The following is a 7508-nucleotide window of genomic DNA, read 5'->3' on the forward strand; positions in this document are numbered from 1 at the left end:
AGTGTAAGTTTAAGGGGTTTACTCAATAACAATGAAAATAAAAGTGAAAGTTTGTGCAAAATTCTTTAAGTTCATGTTGAAATACCAACATTTCCCATGGTTTATAAAAGTCAAATATCAGTTCTTGGATGGCAAAGCAATAATCTCTAGAGAGCCAATATATTTCCTCATGTTTCAGTGCATGCATTACAAAAGGACCCAATCCTTTTTCAGTCATAATATTTTACAAAATCAGAGAGGTACATTTATTCAGTGAGGCATTCAACAAAACATTTAGTGAATGCCTGTAATATTACGTCTCGATCTGATAGTCAAAGAACCGAAGATCATTGTGCTAAGCAAGTTGCTGTGTGAATATCAAGAATTTTCAGGAAAGAACACCTATAAACTAAGAATTTTTTCATGGCACCAAGATTTATATATTTCATCTTAAATGTCATGTGTCTGATCCCCAGGAGATAAAACTCTTTTTGGTATTTATTATGTAAGGCTTGAAGGAACTCAGAGGAGCAAACAGGAAAGAATGTTTATGTTTATTATGCATCTCCTGGGTTTTCATTAGTAGTCTATGCCTTTCCCATATATCATGTCAGGCAATACTAACTGTTCTTCAAACTTATTTCCTCTCTTCTCAAGCAGAGTTGACTGCACCCCCAGGCTACACTGTACTTAGTGTGACCATGCAACTAGATTCTAACCATTGGAACGTGAGCAGAAGCAATATGTACCATTTCCAAGCCTATCTTACGAAAATCTTCCGCTTGAGATCCTCCATGTTTCTTTGTCCTTCTGGATAACTGGAGTGGAAATAGTTCCTAGGAAACCTGGAACACCTTGCATTGCAGATAGCAAAGCTATAAGATGGAAGGAAGGAGACTGAATTTTTTAATCAATGCTTGGAGAAAAAACATCTGATAGTCAGAATCATCCATTTTGCAGTTTATGTGAATAAGAAATAAACTTCTATAAATTTTGAGTCATTATACATGTTTCCATTTGATTGTTGGTTACAGCAGTTAGCCTTATATTAACACGATTATTTAATCTCCACAGAAAAGTTAATAATTTTAGGTAGGTTTATCCTCATTTTATAGATGGATAAACTAAGGTTCAGTTTAATAACTAGCCCAAGTATTCACAACTAATAAAATTAAACCTGAATCAAAACTCCATCTCCCTAACTCCAAAACATGTACTCTTTCCTCTGTGTTACACTAACAGCCCATCTACCTGCCTTTTAACAGTAATGAAACTACCGTTTGCATTACTCAGCTTAGTTATATGCTGACAGTAGCCCTGAAAATGGCCCTGAAAATCTGACATTTTTACAATAATAATGTCACTTGCCACTTCCTGCTGAATGCCTTCTTCATCCAGGAATCCAGGCCCTTACTTTGATCTCACATCAGAGGAAAAAGAATAATGATAAAACTACATGATGGCTCATTAATGTTACTCCACAAACATTCCACTGGTAGCAAGTCAATTAACCTAATCTGATATCAATTGAATCAAGAAGTATAGCCCTTAGAAAGAGAAGGGTAAAAAAATAATAATAATAACTAGAAGAATGTATTCTACCATAGCCTCACTCTTGAAAACTAAAAGTTAAGAGAAATGTTAAGAGAATGTTATGCAAAGAGAAAAGAAATTGTAACCAAATTATGAAAAAAGAGAAAAAGAACCAAAATATCAATGAGATGATTTACTCTCCTTGATCACCACTTGAAAAAAAGTAATAAAGCTACAAATTTAATTAAAATATATGAGTCAATCCAACTTGCACATCTGAACAAAAATTAGATTTTGAAATCTTCTCAGGGACTATATTAAACTCACAAAGACACACACACACACTTAGATATTTTAAACTATGGGTTGAAGAACAACTTATGTCCTCACAGAGAAATATTACTGAGTGCAAAGAACAAGCAAGCCAAATATATGTTTACCAAGTAATAAAAATGAGGAAAAAAAGAAAAGAAAAAGGAAACAGAAGTTAGGGTGGGGACAATGAGAAAAACTGCACAATTTTGCTTATAAAACCATAGACAAGGAAGTCACGGTGCAGTTCTAGCAGGTGACATTCCCTATTCATTTGTCTCATAGCCCTACCTATATTTTAAAGGAAACTACTTTTTAAAAGTATGATTAAGCTGTCTCAAGTTATTAGTGTCTTAGTGTATTAAGTCAAACATATTGATCCAAATATTTCATCTCAAATATTTGATCCAATTTTCAGCCAATAAATGACCAAACATTGTCTAACTCTGATGAACTCACCTCTGTTGCCTCATAAAACAAATTAGCCTGAGCATCTCTATCTTTTCTGAAATTATCTTGTACATTCTAGTCTCATTGAATATTTGATAAATGGATGATTGAATGAATTGAATGGAAATTCTATACTCCCCAGCATGATTTCACTTATGTATTTAATACCTAGGAAGTTCTATAGTAAGACTCAATGTTATGCTATTCCTTAAATTGAATAAAGAAAATCAAGATGACATAAGTATTATGAAAATAGTAGTGAGCCAGAACTAAACATTAACTTCTAAGAGGAAAAAAATTAGAAATAAATCAACAATATAATGGACAAAATAGTCAAATTTAGCAATCATCTGCAGAACATCTTTGAATTTAGTGTAATGGTATTTTTAATGTTGGTATTTGCCATTGGACAGAAGGTCTATGAGAGTAAGACATCCATGGCTGTTTTAGTTGGTGTATCCTTAGAACTTAGTGTAGAAGCTACCAATAAAGCAGTTAGTAAGTACTTGCTGGGATGAATGAATATTAAAATGGCTCTATGATTAGGGCACCAGGGTGGCTCAGTTAAGTGTCTAACTCTTGGTTTTGCTTAGGTCATGATCTCAGGATGGTGAGATTGAGCCCCACACAGGGCTCCACACTCAGTGTGGAGTCTGCTTGAGAGTCTCTGCTTCTTTCTTTCCCTCTCCCTCTGTCCCTCCCATTTGTGTAAGCATGCACTCTCTCTTTCAATAAATAAATAAATAAATAAATAAATAAATAAATAAATAAATTCCTTAGGAAATTTTTAAAAATTAGATGGCTTGATGATTGATTATTTCACATAAATTATCTTTGTTAATCTTCAGAACACCCTGGGGTTCGGTTTATCACTGTCAATTCTGCCAATGAGGGAAATAAGACTAGAGGCGTAAGATGTGTTGCCCAAGTTCTTATAACTACCAAGAAGCAGAATCAAAGGGAAAATCATTAGTAGGTAAATACGTAATTTATTCTGCCCAGAATAAGTGCTTGATAATTCGATGAAAGCAGTTTCCTGGGTTAGTTAAATTGGAGGGCAGGATCGAGGACAAAAAAAAATAGATTTATTTACAAAAAATGGATCAAATATTCAGTGGGTTTTTCCAAGATAAACAAGAGAAACTAACATGAAGTAGAATGAATGGCATGTGAGATTATAAACATATTTATCAGAACTAAGAATGTATATTATGAATAAAGGCAGCAGACAGAGAGATAATGCCAGACAGAGGTCCTGATATTGGGAATAAAAGAATTGAATTTCTCTGTAGAAATACAAACTTCATAATGAAAGATATTTCTTAAGCCTACCAAGCACTTCTTGTGCCAGAAATGTCATATGTATAAGCCAATTGCAACACATTCTGCAATGACAAGGTTAGACCTTTTAATTCTCATGTGTCTAGGTTTCTGATTTTTCCATTGTATTACGTAATTTCTCTGTTTTGTGTGTAAGTTCTTGCATATATTAGTCAAGATGAGGGCTTGATAGTTGCCTCAAAATGATATGATAAATAAAATGAGAAGGAAAAAGATAAAATAGTTGCCTTGCCTTTACTATACAAGCTGTTTTACAAATTATTGAAATAATCCATAAAATAATGTTCTTTATGGATAAATTCTAGCTAATAAATACAAGTGGAATGATAGAATTAGAGTGTAACCCTTTTGCAACACTAATGAAATAATGAATCTGGGCAAAAGCTGCTAAAATCAGTAGGTGAAGGGCAGTTGGTGAAGTTAAAATGAATGGATCAGCTGACAACATCTGAACTCACTGATCAATTACCACAAAAAAAAATGACAACCAGATATCATGAGCCTTTTCATGTGATTCAAGAAGAAATACATTATACCACTAGTCAAGTGGTCTTGCCACAAAAGAAAACATGAGTCTGATTAAGCCTCCAAGCCTACCTGCTCTTTCACAGAAAATCCAGGAGTTGAAAGGAACACAGTAAATGACACCTCCTGGAATGCAATCGGCTACAACCAGGATGTAGGAAATTCTAAAAAAAGTGACCTATTTTCTTCAACAAGTAAAGGGCAAGTGAAAAAAGAAGGAAAAAAAAACACAAGTTATTTAGAAGTCTTGATGTGCTCCTTAAGCATAAAAAAAGATATACCACAGGGATCCCTGTGTGGCTCAGCACTTTAGCACCTGCCTTCGGCCCAGGGTGTGATCCTGGGGTTCCAGGATTGAGTCCCACATCGGGCTCCCTGCATGGAGCCTGTTTCTCCCTCTCTCTCTCTCTCTCTCTCTCTCTCTCTCTCTCTCTCTCTCTTTCTCTGTGTGTGTGTGTCTCTCATGAATAGATAAAAATAAAATCTTAAAAAAAAAAAAAGATATACCATGCATTGTGGACCTTTTTTGGGACCTGATTCAAATAATACCAGCTGTATACAGACATTTATGAGATAATCAGGGAATTTGGATACTGAGTGGACATTTAGTGATATTAAGAAATTGTTGTTAATTTGGGGAATGTAATGATACTAAAATAGTCCTCACTTTTTTACAATGCACACTAAATTCTGACATAAAGTAGTAGGCTATCTCAAGTTTGCTTCAACATAATCCAATAGGGGAAGAGGAATATAAAAATTATAGTTGAAATAAAATTGATCATATGCTGGTAATTCTTGGAACTGAAGAATCAGTTTTTTACATTATCTCTCTTCTGTTTTTATTTTAAATTTTCCATAATGAATGATACAGATCATCTGATAGAGTATATAAAGAACCTCAGATCTCCTTATCATAAAATGAAATTTCAAGGCATTGTAAGGAGCACTGTAGTAAATGGTTAAGTTCCAATACCTAGAAATCTAGACTTAGACTCATGCACGCTATGACTGGAAGAGCAAAAGAAATTTCTTTCTGGAGTAATGTTTCATAACATTGTTAAAGTTTTTCTTGTCTTGGATACATTGGTTGATTCTGGTCTTGTCTGAACCTTGTCTTCCAGCTGAAAAGCTTCCACTTGTGCTGGGGTTGGGAGTAGAGAAGCAGCCAGTCTCTCTGCCACAAACCCACGACCTGTCGTCACCCACAACTCTGCACATTAGTAGGAAACTAAACACTGTAAATCCATGGCAACCACCTTGGTGCTGTCCAGACTTGCAGGAAGCTCTGGGAAACGTGTGTTAATAAGGGATATGGTGAGTCACTACAAACCTGGCAGTGTTCCACACTGTCCACCTCACCCAATTCTTCTGCACCTAGTTCCAGTGACTTCAACGGGATCAATACAGAGATAAAGATACCCTGATAATTTGGCCTCTTTTTTCCCCAAAAAATGCATGTTTTGGTATGGCTGGCAATGTGCTTTAGCTGAAAAACTTTTTTTCTTCTTTCGGGAAAGGCAGTGGTGCACCTGTTCACATTCTTCATCTGCAGTAGAGAGTATCAGGGAGAAATGGTCAGCCAGTGTGGCAGCTGAGTTAGTCAGGGCTTCTTTTTGTGCAGTCCTCAGAATGGAAACTTTTATCTGGCAAATACTTGAAAACTATATAGAGTGGCAAACAGCCTCTGAGAGACTAGTAATTCAGATATCAGGAAATAAGATAATATGGCATGTCATACAATTAAAAAGGAAATCATAAGAAATTGGTGGTTTTGAATCAAGTATGTTGAAAATCTGGAGAACACCTGCCAAATTCAAGAATTCTTAAGTTGAAAAAAAAAAGAATTCTTAAGTTGGCAGCCAAATAGAAGAGGAAAACGTCACAAAGAAAAAAAAGCTGAAATTTATTCCTCTGGTTATATGTTAAGTGGTGTTTTTTTCTGGTAGAAACACTTACAAAATAGTATTGATGAGTTTTTTGGGGGAAAATATTGTGTTACTTTCTAGTATATTATAATTCATCTTATATGTGATATTTGGATTTTTCAAAGACAAAGTCATACTAAGATGGAGCCAGACCACTACTAAATAATAAAAATACATTTAGAAATCTAAATATACGACTACTTGCTCTTAATATATACCTTTAAAATAGCATTAAGCCTCTATAAGGAACTGCCTTTAAAAATTAATTAATTCCACAGGAGGACTACAATGGCTGCTGGACTCCACCGGTCAAGGCACAGACCTCTAAAACTCCAGTCTTTGAGCTCCACTGGTTGTAAAAACTCACAATGATTAGCTCCTCTTGTCTTCCCAGGTGATGGTGTTGGGGAAGTGTTTTTCTTGTGTGCTTCCTTGTGTACTGCTTTCTCACTCACTCTATCTTCCTCTGCCTCCTTCTCTCCTCTCTCTGCCTCTCTCCTCTCTCTGGATCAGGTCCCCCTCCCCTCTGAAGCACCTATGATCTTTTTCTCCCCCAAATTACCCCCCACACCTCCTACCTTCCATGATGTGGCCTCTTCTCTCCCTCTAGTTGTGCAGTTTGTTCTCTCAGTTATCAGATCGATTTCTTGGGTGTTCAGCATAATTTGATTGTTATCCAGCTACATTCGAGGGATGAGGCAAGCATAAGATCCTCCTAATATGTTGCCATCTTAGCAAAGCAGGAAAAAGTATCCAGCAGGAAAAAAGCCTCCTCAACAAACAATGTTGGGAAAACTGAACAGCAATATGCAGAAGAATGAAACTGGACCACTTTCTTGCACCATACACAAAAATAAATTCAAAATGGATGAAAGACCTAAATGTGAGACAGGAATCCATCAAAATCCTAGATGAGAACACAAGCAACAACCTCTCTGATGTAGACTGGAGTAACTTCTTACTAGACTTGTCTCCTGAGGCAAGAGAAACAAAAGCAAAAATGAACTACTGGGACTTCATCAAGATAAAAAGCTTCTGCACAGCAAAAGAAACATCAATAAAACTAAAAGGCAACCTACAGAATGGAAGAAGATATTTGCAAGTGACATATCTGATAAAGGGTTAGTATCCAAGATCTATAAAGAACTTATCAAACTCAACACCCAAAAAACCAATAATCTAGTTAAGAAATGAGCAGAAGACATGAATAGACATTTCTCCAAAAAAGACATCCAGATAATTAACAGACACATGAAAAGATGCTCAACATCACTCATCATCAGGGAAAAACAAATCAAAACTACAATGAGATGCCACCTCACCTCTATCAGAATGGCTATAATTAACAACTAAGGAAATGAGAGACATTGTTTCTCATGCATAGAAAGAGGAACCCTCTTACACCGTTGGTGGGAATGTAAACCGGTGTAGCCATTCTGG

The sequence above is a fragment of the Canis lupus genome, chromosome 32 (assembly GCF_011100685.1).
Source record: "Canis lupus familiaris isolate Mischka breed German Shepherd chromosome 32, alternate assembly UU_Cfam_GSD_1.0, whole genome shotgun sequence".
Lineage (NCBI taxonomy): Eukaryota > Metazoa > Chordata > Mammalia > Carnivora > Canidae > Canis > Canis lupus.